This window comes from Tenrec ecaudatus, chromosome 13, assembly GCF_050624435.1.
Source record: "Tenrec ecaudatus isolate mTenEca1 chromosome 13, mTenEca1.hap1, whole genome shotgun sequence".
Lineage (NCBI taxonomy): Eukaryota > Metazoa > Chordata > Mammalia > Afrosoricida > Tenrecidae > Tenrec > Tenrec ecaudatus.
In genome coordinates this window covers 5,303,538-5,322,797 of record NC_134542.1, presented here as the reverse complement: position 1 = coordinate 5,322,797, position 19,260 = coordinate 5,303,538, and positions in this window count along the sequence as shown.

The window sequence follows — 19,260 nt, the reverse complement described above, 5'->3', positions numbered from 1 at the left end:
TTTTTCTCCCACTCTATCTGAGACCTTCTGATGGGAACCCTCTCAGAAATCCATTAGCCCATTGGACTAATTGTTCTCCTGCATCTTTAATTTTCTTGGCTTCGAACCTTAGCTGCACCTCAGATGACTGACTGCTCACAAGCTTTTAAGACTCTAGTCGCCACTCATCAAAATAGAATGTACAATATTACTGCTGTGGATTATGTTATACCACTTGAGCTCGGTAGCTCAGGGGAATATCTTTGGGATATTGTGTAAAGTCCGGATTTACCAATGAGAGTTGGTCAGGAAGACCAAAACCATCCTGGATTTTTGGAACAGACAGAAGGCAGGACACGCATTTTGTTACACAGGTGGTGGGAGTAGGTAAGATACAAAGAGGGAGAGTGAACCAAAGCAGGATTCAGAGAGCTCTGCCAGTCCAAGGTGGGAGGGACAATGGGCAAAGATGATGTCGCCAGAGCCCAGAAGTTGGGGTTGTGGTGGAGATTGAGGAGGCTAGCAACTATGGGTGATCTTTGAGGTCCAACCATGTCCTTGTTATTGGCTGCTGCTGCCAATATCAATTCCAACTCATGGGGACCCCTGGGTGAGGACAAGGCCAGCTCTACAGGGTTTTCGGGGCTGTGATCTTTCAGAGGCATATCACCAGGTCTGTCTTTGTAGGCTCCTCTGGGTGGGTTTGAACCACCAATGTTTTGGCCAGGGGTCAAGTACTCAACCATTTTCAGCACTTGGAGCCTCCTGGGCACTGACAAAGGCTTTCCCTGGCAGAGCTCACAGCGAAGGCAGCCTTCCCTGTGCCAGAGTCGGTGCACAGTCAGTGACCAAAAGGGGGGAAATGCCTAACAGAATCCCACATTTCCATGGACTCTAGACTTCCCAAAGCTATAAAGGGTGGATGGACTCAGGAAACTATTGCCCTGAAATAAACTTCCAACCTGAAACCAAAAGCATCTCCCTAAGTCTTGTCGAAAGCCCAAGGAGAGTTTAGCGTAATGAATCAAACGGTCCGCATGGAGCATTAGGTTCCTTTGAGAAGTATCTCTATGGATCAAAGGGACGTCAGCAACTCAGAAGACCAGGTGGGGCCCTTAGCCAGCCCCACCCCATGTCGCCGAGATCCGTGGCATGTTCCACTGTGTATGTTTCAACAGCAGCATTTTGTAAAAATTCTAAGTAACCCAGCTTAGATCATGTCAAAGATCAAGTTCCACTGCAGACGACACGTGGGAAATGAAGGAGTGTGGGAGAGAGGCTCTGAGGAGTCCGAGTGGAACGATCACCCCGGAGCCTCTTTCACCAGCACCCCCTCTACCATGGCCAGGTCCTCTCTGCAGTTCCGTCCTGAACTTGACTGCTGACTGGTCACCTGATCCAGGTTGGTCACCCCGCAGCCTCCAATCAACATACCCTCAGATATGCACGTGCGCGCGCACACACACACACACACACACACACACACTTGAATACCCACACATAGACACTCACACATCCCTGCTCACTCACATACACTCACACCTTTAAACTTGTTAACTCAATGCCCTGGGGCTCTGGTACCATCATGGTTGTGTAAAGAGCCGCTATCCACTAGGTCAGTTGCACGCAAATCCATCCATCGCTTGGAAAGCGAAAGATGGGGCTGTTTACTCTTGTAGAGATCTGAAGTTTCAGACACCTACAGGGGCACCTCTATCCTGTCCTAGAGGGTCACTATGAGCCAGAGTGGGCTTGATGGGCTTGAGTTTGACTATGGTTTTACTCAATGTGCGCACCCCCTCACTGACCCTTACATGCACCCACAGACTCTTACACACCCACGTGCTCACACATACACCCATGGGCTCTCACTCACCTCACTTGGGCATGGTCCCACACACTTACGTGCATTTCCGCATGCACACTCTAACCTTCCCCCATGCCCTTCTAGATCTAAGGTCACCTATCTCTCTCACACTTGTTAACCCTCGCTCGACAGTTCTCAATCCTCCCCAAGGTCAGAGCCATCTCAGGCACTGGCCTCACTGTGGCACCTCTTCATTCAGGTGGACTCTTCAGTGCTGTCTTGTGGGACACCACGGTAGTTAAGCCACCTGCTCCTGTCTGATGGCCTGGAAGGACCCAGGCCTCTTCTTCCACCCCTTCTTACGAGCTCGATTTGATCTTTGTTGACTGATCATTATACAGAAGACTGCCACCTTTGACCTCACCTGGCAAGGGAAAGCACTGACTACCTTCACACCTCATTTTTTGCCTAGTGCCCAAACCAATGCCTAGAACACAGAGCTTCATGGCTACAGGATGAATGAATGGATGGATGAATGAACAAAGACAAAACAGAGAGGAAGCCCAGGGACAGGAGAGAAATGGTGACACACATTACTGGGGGCTCAGTGGATGGGAGGCTGAGTGGTGTGGGTTTGAAAGCTGGGCTGTATCCCCTAGAGGTTCAGGTCCAGTTGGTCTGGGCTAGGCCCAGGGAGGTATCTTTTCTTAAAAGCACCCCCCACACTTCTGGTGTGCATCCATAACTGAGAAATATCCCTAAAACCAACTGTGTTACTCTGGGTTGTCTAGAAAAACAAAGCCAGTGACCATCTTCTTTGTATAAGAAAGAATTTTATGTCAAGAAGTAATCTTATATCAAGGAGGCATCTCAGCCCAGTTCAGCCTAAGTCCATAAGTCCCAGGCCGGCTGTGGCCCTCTCCAGACTCAGGCAGCCACAGGCTGATGACGCAGAAAGGGGGAGCGGGAGGCCGGGAGGCTCCCAGGCCGGTGTGTGCAGAGTCCTGCAGCTCCAAAGTTGCCGGGAACTTGGCAGGACACCCACAGTTCTCGGAGCTGGATATTTTCTACCAGCACAAAGCACTCAACCAGTCTTTCAAGGCCCGCCTTCAACACTTCTCACCTTCTGGAGATGGCAGGGGAAATAGCTTCCCCCCCTCACACACCGCAGCACTTGCTACATGACCTGGGACGATGCTCCTATCCCAGGGCAGCGTGTTGTAGTGTGACATTTACTCATCCATCCCCTTCTCCAGACACTGGCCAATGAGGAACAGGATCTGTGCCAAGGAAGCCTAGCATGCACGTCAGTCTGTGCATGGTGGCAGTTTGCGTCTTGTTGCTGTGATGCCGGAAGTCATGCCATCACCATTTCAAACACTGGCAGGGGCTCCCATGAGGGTCAGGGGTCATCAGCGCTCCCAGATTAAGACAGATGAGGCAGAAGGCCAGTTGATCCGTCTCTGAAAACCAATCCATGCAAACCTTACGGACCCCAACACAAGAAGGTCCAATACGGTGCTGGAAAACAAGTCCCCAGGCTGGGAGGCCCTCCATCTTCTGATGATCAGGAAGGTGGTACGACACCAAGCATCGCTTCGTCTGCCCGTGAAATCAACTCAGCTCCACACACAGCCGTGCAGTGTGTTCGGACTCACCGTGAACTTGCCCACTGGGTTTGGTTAGACTGTGGCTCCTCTGGGTAGGAGATGGCCTCATCTCTCCCTCCTGCAGAGTGACCCGTGACTTTGAATCACCAGCCAACGCTTAACCCCCTACACCACCAGGGCTCCTTGGGGTCCCCATTCATTGGGATCCACTTAATTAGCGGCAACTGACAATGCTTCCTATTGTGTGAGCGGTGAATGAATGAATGAATGAATGAATGAATGGCTGCAGGCATGCATACAGATCCGATGCATAATGAATTGTTTTCTCTTCTCAGCCCCAAAGGAAGGCTTTCCTGAGCCACTATTAAGAGAAAGGTGCCTTTGAGTTACGTTCCCAGGAGGAGACTGTCTTGGGCCCTGCTCTGTCCTGGGAACCACGGGAGGAGCTCATACGACGGCTGGGCTCAGCCCCATAACCATGACTGTTAGCTGAAAAGACCAGTGACCAGAGATGGCTTGGACCCCTAACTCTAGCTTCAGCACCCTCACCCAAGAAAGAGTCACCTCTGCAGTGGAACCCAGCACTAAGCTCCCTAGCAAAAGCCTACGTCCTGGAGGAAAATCCGCACCGATTTTGCTCAACCACGCACCTCCAGATTGCGGCCAACAGCAGGCGCACAGCAGACCGCCTGTGGTTGGTGGAGTCCTTTGATTTCACACACATTATGGAGCATCGGGAAGGGCGGAGGAAGGGCTGAATCACTGGGAATGCATCGATGACCCAGATATCAGAAAGCCCGCCCTGACAGGCCTTCCACTGTACTGGAGACCCCAAGAGTCCCTGGGATGTGTAAACGGCCCACCTGCTCAACTGATCAGAGAAAGGTTGGTGGTTCAGGCCCACCCTGAGACCCCTTGGAAGGAAAAAAAATCCATTTCCAAATACAGAAACCAGCCACTGAAAATCCTTTGGAAGACAATTGTACTCGGACACACATGGCATCACCAAGAGTTGGGTCAGCTCGATAGCAACCGGTACTGGCCCAGGCAGAGTCCACCCACAGACGCCTCCTTCTGGAGAGATGCGGTGGAAAGCTGCCGGGAGGGTAGGGAGCCAGTGCGCAGAGGCTGGAGCTCCGAGGCCACGGCTGCTCTTGTGGGTTAAACTGTCGGGACTGTTGCTCACACCAAGGGCTGGCGTGGCCGAGACTGCATGGGGCGAGGCCTTGGGTTATCTGGATGCTACAGGCAGCGGGATGTAGAATGGAAGGACAAACAGATCTGTCTGGGAAGAAGTGCAGGTGGCAAGACTCCTTCTCGTGTACTTTGGGCATCTTGTGAGAAGAGACTAGTCTCCGCAGAAGGACATCGTGCTTGGGGAAGTAGAGGCGCTGTGACAAAGAGGAAGACCCTCGAGGAGACGGATGGACCCAGTGGCTGCAACCATGGGCTCAAGCACAGGAACCGTGGGGAGGGTGACGCAGGACCGGGCGGAGTTTCCTTCTGCCGTGCAGTGTCGCTACGTCGGAGCCGCCTCCATGACCCCTAACAACAGCAACAACAACAACAACAACAAGGAAAGAGGATGGCCTAAAGAGGGAAGAGAAAAACTCAAGACCGGGGAAAAAATATACAACAAAGGAAGTGATGGGGCCTCTTTTCATGTTCATTGGAGCTCCCGGAGTCCCTCCTCATTCATGCAGAACAAAACCGCAGCCCACTAAATTCCCGGCACCCACTGGATCCGAGACCAAACAGGCACAGGATCCCTGCAAGAGGCGGCCACGGAGCATTGCACTGGACAGACACGGGCCTCCGCAGACAGCATGTGGAAGAGAGAGCAAAGGGAGGGGGGGTGATGGTAGGCATCTGGGGATGAACCCAAGAGTTCAAGAGAAAGGGCCCGATTCTGATGAATTAGAACATGTCCCTTACAACGTGGGCTTGCTCTCCAGAGCAGGCGGGAATGCTCTTCAAAATGTGTTTTTAATGTACAGTCTTTGTGCCCGATGGGATTGGAGGGACAGGCAGTTCTGGGAAGAGAACACAATCCTGAGGTCAGCAGAAATTGCTTCCAGTGGAAAAGCTATTACCGAATTTTAAAACACAATAAAAGAGTGCAATAAGGTGTCCCGTTGCAAAATAAATCTATAAAAATCAATAGCTTTGTTTTGCACCAGAAATAAGCTGGCAGAAAATGTCCGGGGAGGAACATTCCATAGCCAGCCATCACACTCAGGGACCAGCCCCGCGGGGGGCATGGGAGTCTCGATGAACAGCACTCCTGAAAGGATGTGCAGAGAGAAGGCATGTCCTGCCCCACAGAGACAACATCTGATACCACAATCTCAATTTCCACTGTTGTAATTTGCATTACACTTGTATTAATTTGCTCTGAGGCCTGTATTCTCTGTTATGTGATAAATTCCATGATCTCAACGGCTGTCTATATGGCTCCTGCTGTGTCCTGGTATCTATCCCAGTTCCTGGGAAAATGAGGGGCAGAATGGAGTTCAATAACCATTGGCTGCATCTATGGGTGAGGACGGAGATGACCACAAATATAAATTATTTTAGGGGGGGCTTGGGAAATCCAAGATGATTCCCTGGGATTCATGAAACTGATTTGAAATCACGGTGGCCTCCCAACATAGTACTCTGAGTTTCCACCAAGAGTTTATACCTCCACATAGTTAGGCATCATTTCGGACCTTGGGTCAAGCACTCAGAAAAAGGATGATTCCCAGGAAGCTGTGAGAGCCAGAAGTTCCCTCTGGCTTTTTGGGGCCACACTGGCGGCCAATGAGGCACCTCAAAATGTTCCAGAGACTTCCTGGAAGAAGAAATGCTTCCAAGACTTCTGGCATTGATTACATCGACAATTGTTACATAATCTGGTGTCAACTTGCGAAAGGGTGGAGTATAGCCTGTCAATCACACCATAGCCAACGAGGCCTCCATTTGGGTATGGCCTCTCCTGAGGATTCTGGGAACTCCTACACAAGAACTCCTGGAGGCAGGAGACCCTCGCTGAGAGACATTCCTGTTGATGAGACACATGGAGCCCCCTGGTGGAGCCAGAGGCCTGGAGCTGCAGGAGCCATGTGGAGACCCCTGCCAGCGCTGAGATGCTTCCACTGCCACCAAATCCACAATACTCTCCACCCACTGGCCCGTGATCTTCCTGCATTTGGCGTCATTGCATGTGTTGCATGAGTCTACGAAGAATTTATGGACTAGTATCAGACATATGGGCTAATATTTGACTTATGGACTTGATCTGGACTGGGCTGGGATGTTTTTTCAATATACAATTACTCTTTATATTAAGTTCTTTCATATACACACATGAGTGTCTATGAGTTTGTTTCCCTAGTCCACCCAGACTACCACAGTAGAGGAAACATGTTGTTTGAAGCCAATTTCAACCCTTTCTGCTTTATGAAAGGGTCAGATTGCAGAAGAGCCCCTCCAGCTGTGGGGTGCAGTATTGACCACCCCCCTTCTTCCCTGACACTTTGGGAAGGGAGGCAAAAGAAATGAATGCCCATTACTTTGCAATGGTTAACAGAGTTTGGACTACGAAGAGAGGTCTGGAGCTTAGTTTGGGTCTAAGTGGCAGAAAAAAACAAAGCAACACTGTAATTGCCTTGCATATTAGAGGAGAATTTTTTCCCCATATTTGCTAGGAAGAGAGAGATACGGTGAGCAAAGGTTAACATGGGAAGGCAAACAAGACAGCGAGACCCTGGATTGCAAGTCGATGAAGACTGAAGCCAGTCAGAGGTCTGGGGAACCAGAACTCTCACTGTGAATGCATCCAGGCATAAACACATGGCCATCTAAGTCAAGGAAAAGGGCTGGCTTCCTTTGTTAGCTAGGGACAAAGCCTAGGAGGCAGCTGTGGGGAGGAGAGCCCAGAGGGATGTTCAGAGTGCTGCCCAAACTCAAATGCTCTGGGCAGGAATGCTAGGAGTGTGGGGAGGGAGGGATGGAGGCCACGTGTAACTCACAGGGTGACCTTGCAACGACATCCCAGGACATGGGATGTGAGGCTGCCCTAGGGAGAGCTTGATTAGTGAGGCTATCACCAGGTCCTCTCCGGGCAGCTTGGAGCACACTTAGCCTTCCAGCACCGCCTGGTATGCTCAAGAGCCCAATCCAGTATGGACTGGAATGTGTCCACACGTTACCCAGGGACAGGTGGGCGTGGAACTCCCAGCAGATGAAGACAGATGGAAAGACTTCGGGATGTTTGTGCTAAAAAGAGAACTCTGGGTCATTTGCAAAACATGCACAGGAACGAGAGGGTCATTTGCAAAACGTGGACAGGAGTGCCTTTGTTAGGACTCTAGAGGACAAAGTAAGGCCAAAAAGGGAAGTGGGGTCAAGATGAGAGGTGTGATTCTGACCAGTAGAGACGCCATGTACTACAGGAGGAAGACGAGAGGAGGCCAGAGTCCCAGAGGCGGAGAAAATGAGGAAGGTCCTCAGGAAGGCGGAGTGACACAGTGGCTGGCCAACAGGCCCAGGCTGTACAATTGTGAGGACGGAGCAGGACTCAGCGGTATTTTCTTGTGTTTTCCATCAGGTCGCTCTGGTCAGACTTGACTCAGACATCACTCATCCGTTAGACTTTATACTGTAGTTGCCTGCTTGGTGCTATGCTGCTGGTAGTTCAGCTACCAGTATTACAAGTACCAGCAGGGTCACTACTGTGGACGAGCTTCAGCAGGGATCTAGAACAAGACAGACGAGGAAGAAAAGCCTGATGATCTATCTCCAAACGCAACCTAGCTCATTGCCAGTGTGTCTTTTCCAACTTCTATCAACCCTGCAGGCGAGGCTAGAAAAGCCCCCATGGGTTTCCTAGACTGTAACTCTTCACAGCAGGAGAAAGCCTCGCCATGCTCCCGCAGAGCAGCTGGTGGTTTTGAATGTCTCACCTTGTGAGTAGCAGCCCAACACTGAACCCAACACATCACCAGGGATCCTCTCTGTCTTACCGTCATAGGACTGGGAAAACCTGGGGTGCTTCCCCAGGCAGAGTGACTACTGGTGTTTTCAGACATACTTAAGGGTATACCAGAGGGATGTTGGTGCAGTGAGCCAACTGGGGACCCAAAACACCCAGTGCATAGCACACAATGCCTGGGAGGCCTTCCCTGACCACAGAAGCCTAGTGAATGGCCACCGAGAAGGGCCACGGGAAGCAGCATCAAATCCTGGTCACCAGGGTCACAGGGTTGGCATGAGTCACCAGTCTCAGAGCTGGACCAAACCAGAGCCTATCACTAGGGCAACCGCCCAGGTGCCGCACGCATGGGTGACCGAGACCTGAGGTAGAAAGCTTAGAGTCTCTGATCCAGATCACTGTTTTCAAGGTCACGAGGGCCACTGGGGCTCCTGGGCCTGGTGCAGAGGCTCTTGAAGTTGACACACAGCCAACTCTATTGTTGCTGCTACTAAACCCTCCCCCAGTCTTCCTCTGCTCGCCTCCTCCCATCGCCGTCACCCTCCACCTTTCCAAGCTGGGTTGAATAAGACGAGCTTCAGAGAGGCTCCAAGTGGCAAGCTCTTCAGTCATCCAAAACAAGGAGGACGCGGCCGCTCAAAGGAACCTGGAAGTCCCAAAGAACAGACTGGGCCTCGTTTGGGATCCTCCACTACAATGGAGGAGCCTTGGGGTGTAGTGGGCGCCCTGCTGGGCTGCTAGCGGAAAGGTTGGCCGTTCAAAACCACCAGCTATTCCTCGGGAGAAAGACAAAGCTTTCTACTCCTGTGCAGAGTTACAGTGTAGGAAACCAGCGGGGTCTATTCTGCCCTGCCCTACAGGGTCATTCTAAGTTCCACCACACCCGCCTACAGGGTCACCAGGAATCAGAACTGACCCGATGGCAGTGAGTTTGGTGTTTGGTTAACTACAATGGCACAAGGGGCACATGGCTGGTGCCCTTCATATTGCCGGGATGCGTTTAACAAGGACCTCCGACTTTGAAGGTACCACCTCACGTGTCAGGGACCACAAGTGGTACATGGTTAAGTGTGTGGCGGGAGAAAAGCGTGGCTGTCTGCTTCCATAAAGAGGCCAAGTCTCGGAACCCCCTGGGAATGTTCAGTTTGACCCTAGATAATGTGATGTGTCTGAAACAACCCACAGCAGTGGGGGGTCAGGGACCTCATGTTTAGGGGAATCTGACAGTGGACGTATCTCACCGACAGGAGGCTGACCCCAGGATTTTGCACAGGGCAGAGTGCAAGACCCCCAACAGGAGGGATGGGCACAACGTAGCTTTCCACTGTGACAGCCACTGTGATCCATGCCAGTGACATGTCTATTTCTAGTTGAATAACGCGAGAAGCTGAAATTCTCCCAAGCGCTCGACAGCTGAGTTTAGGGAGAGGTTGATTAATTAAGCAAATAAATGCTTCCCCAGACATTCTCTCATTTGGCTGGAAGACAGCGGCAGCACGCTCGGGGAAGTACTGGCACGGGGATGAGCAATTAAAAATACAAAGCAAAGCCGTTTCCCTGAAAACAGAGCATGTGGGTGGGGGGCAGACTGAGCCCACCATCACATTTGTCATTTTTAAGTAGGCCAGCTGCTTCCCTGGACACGCGCCTGCAGGGGGTCCGAGAGGGCACGGACTCCCACCTGCAGTGAAGAGGGTCTCCCTTTCACCCCAGCCCACCATGAGAGAGGAGCACGGCAGTCCCAAATGCAGAGCCACCTCACCTGGCTCTGCTTTGCAGGAGGCACATGGATGCCAAGGCATTGCAGGTGGCAAAACTCCATTTGAATCACTTAGGTGTGAAGGAACGTTTATTAGCTCGCCAACGCAGAAGGCAGGATGGATGCAGTCGGCAATAAGATTGCATCGTTTGCAGGCTCTCTCTCCCCCTCTCTCTCCCTCTCCTTCTCTCCCTCTCACCTTCCCTTCCCTCTCCTTCTCCCTCTCCCTGCCCCCCCACTCATAAATATATATTTCTCTGTGTCTTTCTCTTTCCTTTCCTCTCCGTCTCATGGTGTCTCCGTGGGACAGGGTAGACCTTCCCCCCATAGAGTTTCTAACCCTCCCAATAGCCACCCAATGGACATACCAACAAGAGCGAAGATGGTGCAGGGCCAGGCAATGTTTAATTCCAGAACACATGACAGCACCATGAGGTAGAGCCGATTCAATGGCAATTAGCAAAGCAGCATTCTGAAAACTGAACATGACCCACGTCGCTCGCGTTCTAGCTCGGCGGACAGCGCTGCTGGATAGTGAGACGGAGAGACGTGCAGGTTTCCTCTCTCCGCTACCCCATTCGAACCAAGCATATCTACCAAAGGCCAGCTACAGACAAACCTCAGAGATATTGTGGTCTGGGGTCCAAACCACCATGATAAAGTGGAAAATATTCCACTGTTTTTGGTTGTTTGTTTATTCCCCACTGCAGTTCACATCTCCCACCTCCACCTCAGGAGAAAGCTGGGGCTTTCTGCTCCCATAAGTATGTGCAGCCTCGGAAACCCAGCCCCAGGTCGCCGTGAGTTGGACTCAGCTCAGCCGCAGTGGGTGCGTTGGGTGGGTAGTCTATGACGTGTGCAATGTTCACTGCCGTGGAGTTGATGCCGATGTTCGGCAACCCTCCAGACAGAGTAGAACTGCCCTGTGGGTTTCTGAGACTAACTCATTATGAAAGAAACATGTCTTAGGAGAATTACAGCCACAAGACTCCTTAGAGACGTTGTCTCGTGTCTTTTGGACGTGTGGTCAGGAGAGACCCAGGCCTGGAGAAGGACGTCTTGCCTGGCAAAGTACCAGGGCAGTGAAAAAAAGGAAGACCTTCCACAAGATGGATTGACCCAGTGGCAGTATTGCTGGGCTCAGACATAAGAACAATCGTGAGGAAGACGCAGGGCCGGCCCAGTTTCTGTTCTGCTGTACACGGGCCACTATGAGTCAAAACTGACTCAATGACACCCAACACCAACAACTCTCTATGGGAGTGGAAAGCTTCATCTTTCTCCTGTAGAGCAGCTGGTGGTTTCAAACGCCTGACCTTGGGATTAGCGGCTCAACCCTTTACCCATGCCACCTCCACAGGGGCTCCTCATCCATTTCTTTCTGGAGATAGGATGCAATAACCAGGGTTAGCAATATGTGGGTTCGGAAGCCATATCTATGCTCTTGGCCCATCCCACCTTTTTATCCTCCTGGGTGCAGGAAAAATCACTTGGAATCTTGTGAGAATGACCAATAAGGGACACAGACACATAATGCGAGCAGACGCTGTTGGAAAACTAGCGTCCACACCCTTGCTTAACCCTGGGTGGCCGCAGACTTCAAATGGCTAAAATCACAGGCTCACAAACGAGGAGGGTCTTCGCTTCGTCAACAGCAGGTCATCAGAGTCTCAACGTGCTGGGTCTGGTGACGTGAACCTCTGTTTCTCCAGACTGTCTGGAGCCCCAGCTCTGGAGTCTCCGAACCATGCCCTGGTTGGAGATGGTATCAAGATCGCCTTGCATCTCTCCCTGGAGACCCAAAGCCGCAACCAACACACAGCCTTGGAAGTCTCTGTCTGGGTTCAGAAGCCATCTCAACAGCCCTAGCCCACCCCATCTTCTCATCCTCCTGGTGCAGGTGGGCTCTCCCTGTCCTAGAGGGTTCGAACTGCTGACCTTGCGGCTAGCAACTCAGTGCTGTCACCACTGATGAGTTGGAATCGGTTCCATGTCAGGGGGTTTCTGGTAACTCCTCACCTCTGTGTGTGATTAAGGAAGGAGGAATGGGCAGCGGTCACCGTCTACAGGAAAGTGTCACCTGAAGCCCACAAGTACCATCATCACAAGCGCTGGCTTCAGTGCCACCCAGCCCACAGTCCCCATGCTCTGGCTGTCTGCTTCATGCAAAGAACTCTCCCCTCTGATGCCACCCCATGTTCTCCCTCTGACCCAGTTTTCTACTGAAAGCCAGTTTAAGGTGGTGGCGGGGATGAGCTCCTGGGTTGGGAAATGCATTGTTTTTCCCGCTGGAGACTGCAGGTGGGAAAAAAGCACGAGTGCCGCAGCCTGACGTTTCTGACTGCAGGAAGCAGGCAGGACTTTGCTCCTATGACCCAGTCCCGCCGCCAGCACCCCCACATAGAAGGAAGCAGGTCTCAGCTTTTTGGCTGACTGGGTGAGACCTTAGAGATGTCTGTTTTGGTCCAATCAATCCCACCTCTTAGGAGCTCTGACCTGTGTGGGGTCCTGCAAGGTCCCTGCCTGCAGGCTTCTGTCTCAGTTACACCAGGAAGCATTCACGGGCACTTCGGAGAACAGTTTCAGAATGCAAACCCCGGACCGCCTTGTTTGAATCACTCCATGGGCAGCTACTCCCATTAAAAGTAGAAATCGCGGAGGTTTCCCCGGCACCCCTAGACCCCGCAGAGGACGGTTGGCCCTCTGGCTCCAGCTCCCGCTGCTCTCTTTGCCCTTCATCCCTCCTCAGCCACTGGTGTCTTGTTACTCTTTCTGTCACTGTGTGCCACTGTGGTGGCTCATGTGTGGCTCTGGCGCTGGAAGTAAAGTCACAGGTGCTGCATATACCACGCAGGGTTTGTTGCAGTGTCCAGACGAAGAGAGACTTGCAAGAAAGACCTGGTAACCAGCCTACTCCAAAATCAGTCAAGGAGAGCCCACGAGATCATAAGGGAATGGTATCCGTTATCAAGCTGGAAGAGGAGCCCTCTAGGTTGGAAAACCCAACTCCTTGTCCATCCAGGCAAATCAGAGATGGGAGATGGGAAGAGCACCATTGTGATACGCAGTGTGGCGGGAGAGAGGCGTGGCGTCCAGCCTGGAAGGGGTGTTTCTACAAGACCAACCTCTTTTCTGAAAACTAGAACACGCAAGTCAAAGAAAACCTGTGTGGAGGTTGGACAGATCTACCCGTCACCTGAAAGGCCAAGATCCCTCAGAGAAGGACCATTTCTTGAGGAGAACTTCCCGTATGACACCTTGGATTCCTAAGTGGGATGACAGGAAGCTGGGCAGAAGTGGCCCCTGAGAGAGACTCAGGAGAGGAAGAACTCAGCACAGTGTCCTTCATCTTCATAGGCCTGCAGAGTAGAAAGTGCAGTTCAAGTTCACCAAGTCAACCATGACTAGAGAGGTCGTCTCCAGAGAATAGTAATGTAGAAGAGAGTCCTTTTCTGACAGAGAGGAGAAGTGTGGTGGAGGAAGAGGGATCAGCCCAAAGGCAGAGGGGTCACGTGGAGCTCTGGGCATTTCCAGAATGGGGAGATGAAGCTCAGACTTCAGGCACTGACAAGGAAACATTGTTGCTAAAGACAAGAGGAAAACATTCAGGTGAAATCTCATTCTGGTGCAGCATGTATCAATGTGAGTTTTATGATCCCCAGGGATCCAGAGATGCTTACAGTGGTTCAAATGGGTCGAAGTTATTTTCATAAGAATTGGGTGTTCCCCTTAAGTGTACTCCAAGATATAGAACTCCCGCGTGGCCGTAAGAGGACTGGACTCCAAAGCTGATTTTTGTTTTGAAAGCCGATTGTGAAATATTTCTTCCAAGGAGCCTCTGGGTAGACTTGAATCACTGTCATGAGATGAGTGATAGACCCTGAGAATATGTGTCAACTTGGCTAAGCTGTGATTATCTGCACTGCGTGCTTTCCCTCCAATCTGTGGTCTGATGCAATTATCCTCCCGTTGATGGTGTTTGCTGTTAGGTTCCAACTCACAGAGACCCTGTGGACAGCAGAGCAAAACCCTGACTGGTCCTCGGCCAGCCTCACTGTTCTTATGTTTGAACTCATTTTCAGCCACTGTGTCCATCCATCTTGTCAAGGACCTTCTGCTTTCTCACAGCCCCTCTCTTTTACCAACTGCGACAGCATGCTCCAGAGGCTGGTCTCCATTGGGAACATGTACAGAGTACGGGAGATGCCACTTAGGTCTAGGGACTTAAAACCAGATTTCTGGTCTCCTAAATGGTTCAAAAATAAGCTTATGTTTTTGAAGTCATCCAAATGGGGTATTTTTACGATAGAGCTAGAAATAACTAAGGCAGGAGCCTTGATTGTCTACTAGGTAACCTGTTGGGCTGCCAACTGCAAGATTAGCAGTTCGACCCCCCAGGAGAAAGATGAGCTTATCTCCTTATGTCCAGAGTAACAGTCTCAGAAACCCTAGGGTGCAGCCCTACGCTGTCCTATAGGGTCACTGTAAATGAGAATCGACTTGATGGGAGTTGGTTTGGTTAGGGGTTTGGTTTCAGTGACTGAGCTGATTATCAACCTTTGGGTTAGCAGATGAGTGTGTTAGCCACTCACACAGAGAAGAACTTTAATACAATAGTAAAATGCTACCTGCCTTTTCCCATTTTGTTCACATTTGCCCTGAAGATACACAAGTAATGGTGAGTATCCAAATATTTGGAAGCTATCCTATTTACGTCTACATATCCATGCTTCAACAACATCTCAGTAGAAGTTAGACCTTACTTTGAAGTAAATTGCAATGAGAATATGACTCACAGTATCTAGCCAAAAGGTACTTAGAGAAAATGTTATAGTAATAAATATCTACATTAGACAAGAAGAAAGGCTGAAAACAGGTGCTCTAGAGGTCTATTTTTAAAAGTAAGAATAGCATAAGCAAATTAAATTCAAAGAAAGTAGAAGAGGGAATAATAAAGTAAGAAATAATGTTTTCAAAAGCCAGTATTCAATAGAGAAGTCAACATAATACAAGTTAATTATCTTTTTAAAAACTAATAATATAAATAAATCTTAAAACACTGCCTAGGAAAGATGGGAAAGGCACAGATCACCAAGATCAAGCATAAAGGAGGCACATCCATGTTCCCTGCAGCACAATAGACAACAGCAAAAATGATAGAAACAACCTAAATGCCCATGAGTGGAAGAACAGATACACAGGCACAATGAAATACTATGAAAATTTTAAAAAATACTTTTGTGGGAGCTCTTACATCTCTTATCACAATCTATACACGCCTCCAGGGTGTCAAGCACATTGCACATATGCCTCTATCATGTTCAAAGCATCCTCTTCCTGCTTGAGCCCCTGATAGCTGCTCCCCATTTCTTCCCCCTTCCTCCCCACCCACCCTCCCTCACAAACCCTTTCTAAGTTATAGATTATTTTTTTCCATATCTTACATTGTCTTCTGCCACCCCTCACCCACTTTTCTGTTATTTCTCCCCCTGGGAGGGGGTTCTAGGTTGTTCCTTGTGATCAGTTCCCCATTTCTCCCCCCACCCTCCCCTAATCCTCCTGGTATCTCTACTCTCCTTGTTGTCCCTGAGGGTTTTATCTATCCTAGATCCCCTGTGTTTTGGGCTCTTATCTGTAGCAGTGTGCATGTTCTGGTCTAATCTGACTTGTAAGGTAGAATGGAGGTGATGATAGTGGGGGTGAAGGAAGCACCAAAGAATTAGAGGAGAGTTGTGTGTTTCATCCGTGCTATAAAGCCCCCTGGATGGCTCATCTCTTCCCTGTGACCCCTCTGGGAGGGGATGTCCAATTGTCTACAGATTGGCATTGGGTCTCCACTCCATGCCCTACCACCACCACTATTCACCTTGGGTATGGTTTCATTCTTGGTCTTAGATGCCCGATACTGGATCCCATCAACAGCTCATGATCGCACAGGCTGGTGTGCTTCCTCCATGTGGGCTTTGTTGCTTCTGAGCTAGATAGCTACTTTTTTACCTTTAAGCCTTTAAGACCCCAGGCACGATATCTTTTGATAGCCAGGCACCATCAACATTCTTCACCACATTTTCTTATGCATCGATTTTGTCTTCAGTGATTGCCTCAGGGAAGGTGAGCATCAGAGAATGCTGGATTGTTAGAACAAAGTGTTCTTGTGTTGAGGGAGTACTTGAGTCGAGGCCCAATGTCTATCTACAACCTTAATTCTTAACATATAGATATGAGTACCTAGTTCTATTCCCCTCTCATTATATATATATATTTTCATATGTACATTTAGACCTTTGCCTTCTGGTTCTTTTCTCTATTTTCGTTTACTCCCCTCTTTGGGTTTAGTAATTCCTCGCTGTTACATTGCCCTTGACTGAGTTCCACAAGGCACCTTATGACCTTCTCTCCATTGATTTTAGTTCACTTGTTGGTCCCTTGTCCCTGGGTTGGTTTCCCCCTCCCCTCCTTCCTTCTCCCACTTCCCCTTCTCCCATATCCCCCTGGAAGCATTGGTCCCATTCTTTTCATCTCTGAATTATTTGTCCTGCCTATCTTATCTAGGTAGACATGCAGACACATTAATAAGTGCAAAAATCAGGCAAGGCCAAACAAAACAACAAAGGAAGTCAAAACCAACAAAACAATAACAACAGCAAGAAGCAAACACAAAATAACAATTAAAAAAAAAAGAAAGCCACCGACAAAAATGGAAAAGCCTATAAATAGTTCAAGGTCTGTTTGTTGGCCTTACAAGTGTTTTCCGGTCGAGTCTGATGGGGTGCCACACTCCATCTCCCAAGTCTATTTGTGGCATTCCCCGTGGGTTTCATAGCTCTGCTCCCCCTGCTGCTCTGCTGCGTGCCCCCAGTGCCTCGCCCCAGCATGATGGGGCCAGACCATGCACTATCCCCCACTGTGTCTCCAGTGCTGTCCCCCTCAGCATTATGGTTCAGTGCAGGATGCAGTGTCCTGTGGTGCGGCCGGCCCTATGGTCCTCCCCATGCATTGTCTGCTCTGAGCAGGACATCATCCTTGGGGCTTGGGGAACCAGGATGTCCTCTGAAATACTATGAAATGTTAAAGGATAACGATGAATCTATTAAAAACCTCATGACATGGATGAACCTGGAGGACCTTGTGTGAAGTGAAATTAATTTATCACATATGGACAAATATTGTATGAGTCCACTATTGTAAGAAGTATAGAAAAGAAAAGGTGTTACAGTAAAAGATGCCATCTTTGGCGGTTACCAGGGATGCAAAGGCAAGGGGAGAGAAGTGATGGGCTAGAGGGCAGACACGGGTTAACTGGGGTGAAAGGGAAGGCAATCTGTCCTAAGAAAGCCAAACTCATAGCCATTGAGTCCATTCCAACTTACGTTGCCATTGTTGTTGTTGTTGTTGTTAAGGGCTCTCAAGTCTGTTCCATCTCAAAGCAACCCGATATTGGTTGCAGAGACTGTAAATCTTTACAAGACCAGTGTGTTAGGCAGGGTTCTCTAGAGAAACAAAACCAGGACACTTATGGTTTTATATAGATGGATAGATAGGTTTATACAATAAAGAGGAATATAACCACTAATTAGTCCACACAGCAGTACAGAGGGCTCAGTTCAACTCACTTCCATGGAACAGTTAATATACTGAAAGTCCTTCAACTCACGAGGGCTGCCAGGTCCAAGGTCAAGGGAGCAGATAGCAGAGGCCTCCCTCAGGCAAGGCAAGCAGAGTCTGCCCACAGGCAGCAAGCAGCAGTGTGGGTCACTGACAGTCAGTAGCTTGGGAGCTTAGTGAAGCAGGCCTGGATGGGATGTTGAACTCAAGCAATGCAAGGTGACAGGATCCACCAGCCTCAAGTTCAAGCGATGTATGCACCAGAAGCACCGTGAATGAAACCTCAAGCTCTACTGACAGGATCCACTGGTTGGCTTGGTCCACAGGTGGTGTAACTCACAGGTTGAGGCAGAGAACTAGCTAAAGCAGCAGCATGCACCAATCACCAGAGAGAAAGAGAGAGAGGGCAAGCCTTGCAGAGCCATTTATCTCTTTGTCTTCCGGTCAAACTGCAACTTGATTAATCCCACCTGTTCCTATTGGCCACAATAAACCTAATTATCACAACCAGACATCCTCTTCTGTTGTCCCTGGAGCAGCTGGTTTGAACCACTAATCTTGTAGCTAGTAACCCAGTGCTTATACCACAGCACCACCAAGGCTTCGTATACAAAAATATGAGGTAGGAGAAGACAATGGAAAGTTCACAAGAGGTAAAGGAATCAAAGGCAAATAAATAAATAGGTAGGTAGATAAAGTGTTATTAAGTGTATGTATAACCTTATTACAAAATCAAAGCATACTAATGCTGGTAAGCGTACAAACGCACATTGTCTAACACTTCCTAAGCTGAAGGAATGGGAACTAATCACAACGAGGAGTCCTGCTGGTATGGTGGGTCGTAAGTTGGGCTGTGAACTACAGCGTCAGTCATTCGAGCCCACCAATTGCTTCCAGGGAGAACGACGAGGCTGTCTGCTCCCGAAAAGATTGACAGCCTTGGGCACCCAGAGAGGCAGTTCTCCTCTCTCCTGTAGAATCACTGAGTCTTTCCTTTAGGGCTGCAATGAGTCCGAATCATTGGCAGTGAGTGGGTTTATTAGCAGCAACAAATAACCTTCTAAGGAAATCGAATGTCTCCTTCCAAACCTCCCTACAAGAAAAACTCCAGAGTCAAATTCTTCTTAATACTTCACAGAGAATAACATCAATCTTAAGTTTTTTTTATTATTATTGTTTTTAATTCCTATACAGGAGGGGTGATGGGATGAACCCACACACGGATCGTGGTGGTCTTCAAGGTGTTGTGTCTGCGCAAATGAAGCCCACTCGAACAGCTCCAGCATTTCTGAAGACCACCCCCCACGTCACCGCCCATCACTGTGCAAATGTCACTCTCTAGTTGGAAAAGAAGCGAGTTCGCAGGACAAGCTGTCTTGCCGCCTCCTTCCCTCCTACCCGTCATAAAGAGCTGTTGAAACATTTCTCTCGGAGCCTCTTTCAGCGTCTCTTTGGAAGCCCGGGAGTGGAGAAGAGGGAATGACCGGGGTGGGGTGGGGGTGGGAAGCAAAACGGGCATCTGTCC